Source organism: Diplotaxodon limnothrissa, linkage group LG16 (assembly GCF_057381915.1).
Source record: "Diplotaxodon limnothrissa isolate DT_005_m linkage group LG16, D_limnothrissa_male_GT1.1, whole genome shotgun sequence".
In the NCBI taxonomy this organism is placed as follows: domain Eukaryota; kingdom Metazoa; phylum Chordata; class Actinopteri; order Cichliformes; family Cichlidae; genus Diplotaxodon; species Diplotaxodon limnothrissa.
Window position 1 is genome coordinate 30,185,062 of NC_140611.1, and position 6,624 is coordinate 30,191,685.

Below are 6,624 nucleotides of genomic sequence, written 5' to 3' on the forward strand. Positions count from 1 at the left end.
CAAAGCCAACAAACTGTGCACATAACATTTCTTCATGAATCCTTCATAGCAAGAGTTCATAACTGCAGTTTGTCAGAAACAGCAGTTTTGGTGCAGAACTGTGATTTCTCACATCAAGCGAGCACAGAATTTCTAACAGCAGCTGCTTCACATCTCTCACAATAGACCACCATAACCAGCTGCTTCATATACCCACATATAAGTTTCTGTTTTGATTTCACTTTGTCTCTTATAGTTAATATTTGAAAATGGGTGCCATCAAGAGAGTGAGTAGAATCTGCATATATTAGCCAAAAATGCAAAAAAAATGTATCCGTTGCTTTAAGCAAATATAAAGATTTTATTTCTTACACATATTTATGGTGTACTACATTTAAAATAAATACATTTTCAAATTTGGTGTAATTATTTTTGCCATTAAGCTCCATGCACTCCTGTTCACTGAGGAATATCTCATGTGTGCTCTCTAGGTGAATTGCACCCAATTTCCACACAATGGCATTAATAGTAAGGGAACAGACTCTGCACAGTGTTTCAGATTTAACCTTTTAGTTACACTTTTTTTTCTTGTGTGTGTGTGTGTGTGTGTGTGTGTGTGTGTGTGTGTGTGTGTGTGTGTGTGTGTGTAGCTCAAAAAGGGCTATGCATTTAGCTCATGCTAAATAATAGCTTGATCTGAACCCCTTAACAATTTGACCACTATCATGACAACGAGAGAGATGTCTATTATGTTTATTTTGAGAAATGTTTAAGAGTTCTGTCAAAAGAAACGTCCAGGGTAAAAAAGGGGAAAACTATGAAAAAAGTACAGGATATTCTTCTGTTAAATACAAAAAAAAAAAAATGTGTTTTAATGTTTAATAAACCAATTTCAACACAAGTTTGACTTTTGCTGTTTCTTGCTGTAAATACATTTTTCTATGTAATTTCTAGTATTTCGTAAACAGCATTTACATTTAATGTTCTTTTAAAATCTTCCATTTGAGTAAACTGATCACAGCTTTGAATATCTTTTCACTTCCTATCACTTAATAACATAATGGAAACTTAATAATCACTGAAGAAGCATAAAGAGAAATCATAAATCTGAAATAGTTTAATATATCTCAGTTTTCTACTTTGTTTAATGACTTAATGTCTTCTTGAACAGTGCACCTTCTAAAATACTTTAAAGTGTGTGAATTACAATCTCTGTTATGAATGCTGTTGATTAGATATGAATTTCTCATTATCTTTTTCTTTTAGCAAACTTTGTTTCCTATTTACAAAATGCTTGGTTTGATCACTCCAGTAATTATGTGATATATTATATTTTAAAAACTGATGATAAGATGGTTTATAATTAAGAAGGTATTTTATTCCTGGAGGACTCTGATAGCATTGAGTTCCAGTAGTACCTAATATGATAAGCAAATTTAACCACAGCCATTTTATGATAGAGATCTAGGAGCTTGCTAGTGGCTGACACTGACATTTGAGGTTAATTCTTCAAAGGCAAACAGACAGGCAACCAGATGGGAAGCCTGATTGGTACTTGGAAAGAACAGCTTAAATAAAATGCATAATCAGATAGCAAACCGCAGGCAGCCAGCCATAGTACTTCATGTGATTCTATGGATAGGAAAGAGCATCCAGAGGCTGAGATGCAGTGAGTCAGCTATCAGCCCCAGCAGCACCGGGTGATTTGAATTTACTGTCAGGATTAATGCCATCCCTAGATTTCGATTTGGTATGTGGCTCTTTCGTTTGTTAGCGACTAGACTGAAAGTGTCTGTGTAGCTAGGCAGAATACTGCTGGAGTTTTCTCCATGTATCTTTTTGTGATGGAAGAACCTCAAAAAAGGAATATGTTCAACTTGCACAAAAGCTTCTTACAGCCTTGTCACATGTGAAGCTCAAAGTGAAATTCTTAATGATAACAAATAAAGAGAGGATGACACTGGAAGACATCTCAGATTTTTTTAAGTCACTGCTTGAGGACGAATGCTTTCCACTTCATAAATTAGCAAACGTTTCCCCTTTTGGTCCTCTGAAGCAAAAAGGAATGACTGTCTCTCTTTGCTGTCAAATTAATTAGAACTGTCCTGTTTTTAATTTTTTTTTTATTTAACCTTTATTTAACCAGGAATGTCCCGTTGAGATCAAAGACCTCTTTTTCAAGGGAGTCCTGGCCAAGAGGCAGCACATTTCAAGACAAATACATACGAACAAACAAAGTTAAAATTACACAAAACAATTACACATTATTGAGGCAGCCTGTAGGCCTTTGAGTTTAGTTTTAAAAACATTTAAAGACAACAATTCAGTTAGTTTCCAGTCTTTCTGTAACATGTTCCATGAAAAAGGCGCAGAGTGGACAAAGGCTTTCTTACCCAGCTCTGTGCGGACAAGGGGAACAGACAACAGCAGCTGATCATTTGAGCGCAAGGAGTAAGAACCACTATTTGTCCTTGTGACCAAAGTACAAATATAAGGAGGCAGCAATCCAAGCATAGCTTAATAATTCTGTTAGATTCTGTTGTGGGTCAGCTGTTAGCTGGCTCTTGTCACATGGAAGTTTCTTGTTTCTGAAGAGCGGGGTTAGTTGTTAGGGAGGAAAGGGGGAAAAAAAATCCCAATTACCTTAGGTTATATTTCTCTTTGGTTACAGGATATGATGGTATAAATGATGTCAGGGCAGAATGACAGGAACTCAAAAGAGGTTATCTGTAGCACAGCCAATTACTCCACAGTGGGCCAGAGAGAAAAGCATGGGTCAAACAAAAGGAGTCCATCAAAAATGCAATTATAGAACGAAACTGCCAACAGATAAGGTTGTGTCCCAACAGGGAGGTAGTCCAACAGTTCCACTAAATACACTAGTGATATTTTAACAGATGTGCTCATTAATTAGAAATGATGAATGAAAACCCAATAAACAGAAAAAGCTTTGGGAATAAAAATACACTAAAGACAATTGCAGCATACAAAGTAGTGATATATATGCCAGCCATAATTTGACAGCTCCATTGTTAATATTTAATTACAGGGACCTTTTACATTCAGCGGCTGTAAAAAGTTGTACAGTATGTGGAAAAATAGGCTAACTGCTTATGGTGTCACTAATGTCATTAGAGTTTCTGAGCTTGGGTCTAAACATCATAGTAGACAAGGATGATCTTGGTTTGCAAAAAACAAACCAAAAAACAAAAAAATATTCAACATTATTATTTTCACTAACTAGTACAGAACACCAGATCTGCTAGAGACAATGGCAGTGACAAAAAGACAGGAGCCATAGCTGGAGATGTTATGGTTTTCATTGGGACTGGCCAGGTTGGACACGATTAGAAATGAGTGTATCATAGAGACAGCTCAGGTTGAGTGGTTTGGAAATAAAGCTAGAGAGGCAAGGCCGAAATGGGCACGTGCAGAGGATGGTTACTGGATTTATTGGGCAAAGGATGTTGAAGATGGAGCTGCCAGGCAGGAGAAAAAGAGGAAAATCACACAGAAGGTTCATGGATGTGGTGAAGGATCACATGCAGAGGTCAGCATGAAAGGAGAAGATGCAAATGACGGGGTGAGATGGAGGCATATGATATGCTATGGTGACCCATAAAGGGAGTAGCAGAAGAAGAAAAAAGGCGGCTAGATAACTCCATATTTGGCAAGGTGTTACAGCATTAAAGTCAGTCCTACGCATGCCAGTGAGCGCTAACGAGATAAGCTGATGATTTCACTTTGAGTTTATTTTAGATTAAGCTGTAGAACTGATGGAAAATGAAAAATGGGTGATAATTGTTTGTAAATTTGACACTATTAGCAGAGATCACCCCATTACTGCCCTGGCTGATTATCAGACCAGATATTTGTTGTTTTCAGAATCCATACTTAATCCAATTGCTGCTTAAATAACAAATAACTCTGTTTTGCTGTAATGGCTCTTTTTGAACAGTTACTGCTTGCAGGCTCATAGACGAATGGAAAGAGTAAATTATTACTGAGATTATTTTGTTTTAAAGATCATCTGCGACATGTCTCAAGATTTGCAGTTGAATGGCTGCGATGTGCACCAGATCTCCTTCACAGTGTTAAAATTGTGATTTTATTTTGGGGAAGAGGGAACACTTGCAATGACAATCAGGGTGAGAAGGGCAGTGAATGAAGATGCTGGATGGGAAACACAATGGTGGAGGCTGCTTTCGTGTAATTCTCTCGATCAAATTCATGGTGCGCACTTCTATGTTAATGATGTGAAACAACCACCATTCCAAGTTTCAGTGTGGATCACTGGCCAGATTAAAATCTTTCAAAGTTTTGTTTTTTGTAGACTTTTTTTAATTGCAGTACATTTAATGTTGCACCGTGGATGTTAGAAAGTAAAAATGGCAATAAAAGCACAATCCCAGCATATATTGAGTGTGCAAAATATTGTAATAAACAGTACACTGCTGCCACAATCCGGATAAATCGATTAAAACAATGAAAAAGCAAAACAAATTTGCATACCAGCATTTGAAACTTCCAAAAGTTAGTAACGCTTATTAAAAGTAAAAGCAGTGAATGAGTTATTTTTTTCTTACAAGCTAAAAGAGCTAAAGAGCCATTCTCTCCATAATGGCCAAAAAGCCAACATAGGTAAAAAGGGTAAGTCTTTACAATATATAGATCACAAAGCGCCACTTATAGTGTCTAAGTTTTTGAAAGCTATTGGAAAAGGCAAAGAGTATCCTGCAAAAAAAAAAAAAAGACACAGTTGAAAGGGGAAGCAATTTTGAATTGAAAGACAAAAACACTTTCTGCAACAATTGTGATAAATGACAATGCGTGTGTAGCGGGGGACCTCAGAGAATAAAGAAACGGGAAAGTGCCTAGGAGGAGGAAAAATAGGGCAAATGAAGTGGCAAAGACAATCTTTGCAAACTGCACGGAAAAAAGAATATCAGTCTGTGTCTTTGTGCATGTGTAGGTGTGTATGCGTGTCTATGTGTGTGTTGGAGTGGGTGGGTGTGCATACATCTGCGTATGCATATGCAGTGGGAAAGAAGGAGGGGGTGTGTTCACTTGGAGACAGCAGGGATGGCTTATTAGGAAATCATTCCTTTTAGCCAATGGTTTTTAAGAGGGAGGCAGATGTCATTTGGCTGAGAAGTACCACCTCCGAGAGCCAGCACATCCCCTTCAGTGTAACGCCGCGCTGTGTGAGAGCACCACTATCCCTGCTGTCTCCTCTCTGGCTATTTCTCCCGTTTGGTCCACAGACACTTTCTCGCCTTCTCCCTGATTCCTCCTGCTCCCTCTCTTTCTCTGCGCTCTGCTTGCCCCTCCTCTCTCCTTGCCTTTCCCCCCTTCTCTCTTCTCCTTCTTTCTCTGTGATTCTGAACCATAGACACAGATAGGATCTGTTACAGCATCAGCATCAGCAAGAGCTCAGGTAAGACCCTTTTTTCTTTTTGGTTTGTTTTTTCTTCGCTTTGCAATGAGGGTTCATAAAATTTAAAGCATAAAGCCTGGTTGCTTGCTTCCCGTAGTGGACAAATTGATTTCTCCACATTTCTAGTTTCTCCTTGCTCTGTTTGCCGTGATGAATTTGAAGTGGAGGTCTGATTATTTTAAGAGAGACAGTCTGAGCAAAGTTGAGGAACTCAAATGTCATTTTGTAAGCGCTTTTATTGCAAATAAGTTGTGACAATAACAACTTCAGGAATTTTACTTCAGGCAGAGGAGTGTACCTGATAGGTAGGACTGAATATACCCTTAGATAGAAAGGAAAACACGGATATTATGTATTAAACAAAGATGTGCAATGAGGCTGAAAGAATGAGAAATAAAGCCTGCAGCATGGGACAAAACAGAGAAGCAAAAGGGCTTTCGCTGGTCGAAGCTGGTGGCACAAAGTGAGTTAAGAGTTAGGGAAGCTCAAGTGTTCACAGACCGGCAGGTGGCCAGCGGACACAGTTTATCAGGACCTGTCATCCTTCCTGAACAAAGATATTTTTCTCTTTGGTATATTTATAGAGTGATCACATGTGACTTTGTGTACAGCAAAGAAAAACACGATAGTAAAGCTATTAGTGTTCTATGCAAGAACAGTTTTTCTCTTCTTCAGAGTGTGTCAGAACATCTGAGGCTATACAGTATGACTGACTAGATTTTTTTTTTATGTATTCTTTTAATCTTGGCTTAAGATGGTTACATTGAAAATCTATGTCTACTGAAATGAGCAAGTGAGAGAATCAGTAGGTTTTTCTACAACTGCGTGTTATAAGAGAAGGTTAGGTCATAGTGTTAACTATATAGTAATTGCTGGTCATGGATATAGCATTTGTGAAAACAGTTCCCTTTCAAAGTGTAATCTTTATAAATGCAAATGACTATATAAATTTGCATAAATTACAGAAGCAGACCGTGCTTTTTGCCTCCCTCATTTCGGAGATGTTAAAATGAGTTTAAGACTGCCCCATGAGCAACGCTTAGCCTTTGAAGTTTAAATAAACAATAGGACCATGCAATTGTACTTGTGCAATGCAACAGTGAAGCACATTAGTGTCACTTAAATCATGTCTCATGGTGGGTTTGTCTGCTTTGGAGCACCTTTGCAAGAGAGCCTTTGCTGTAATGATGAATGTTGAAAGGTGGTCT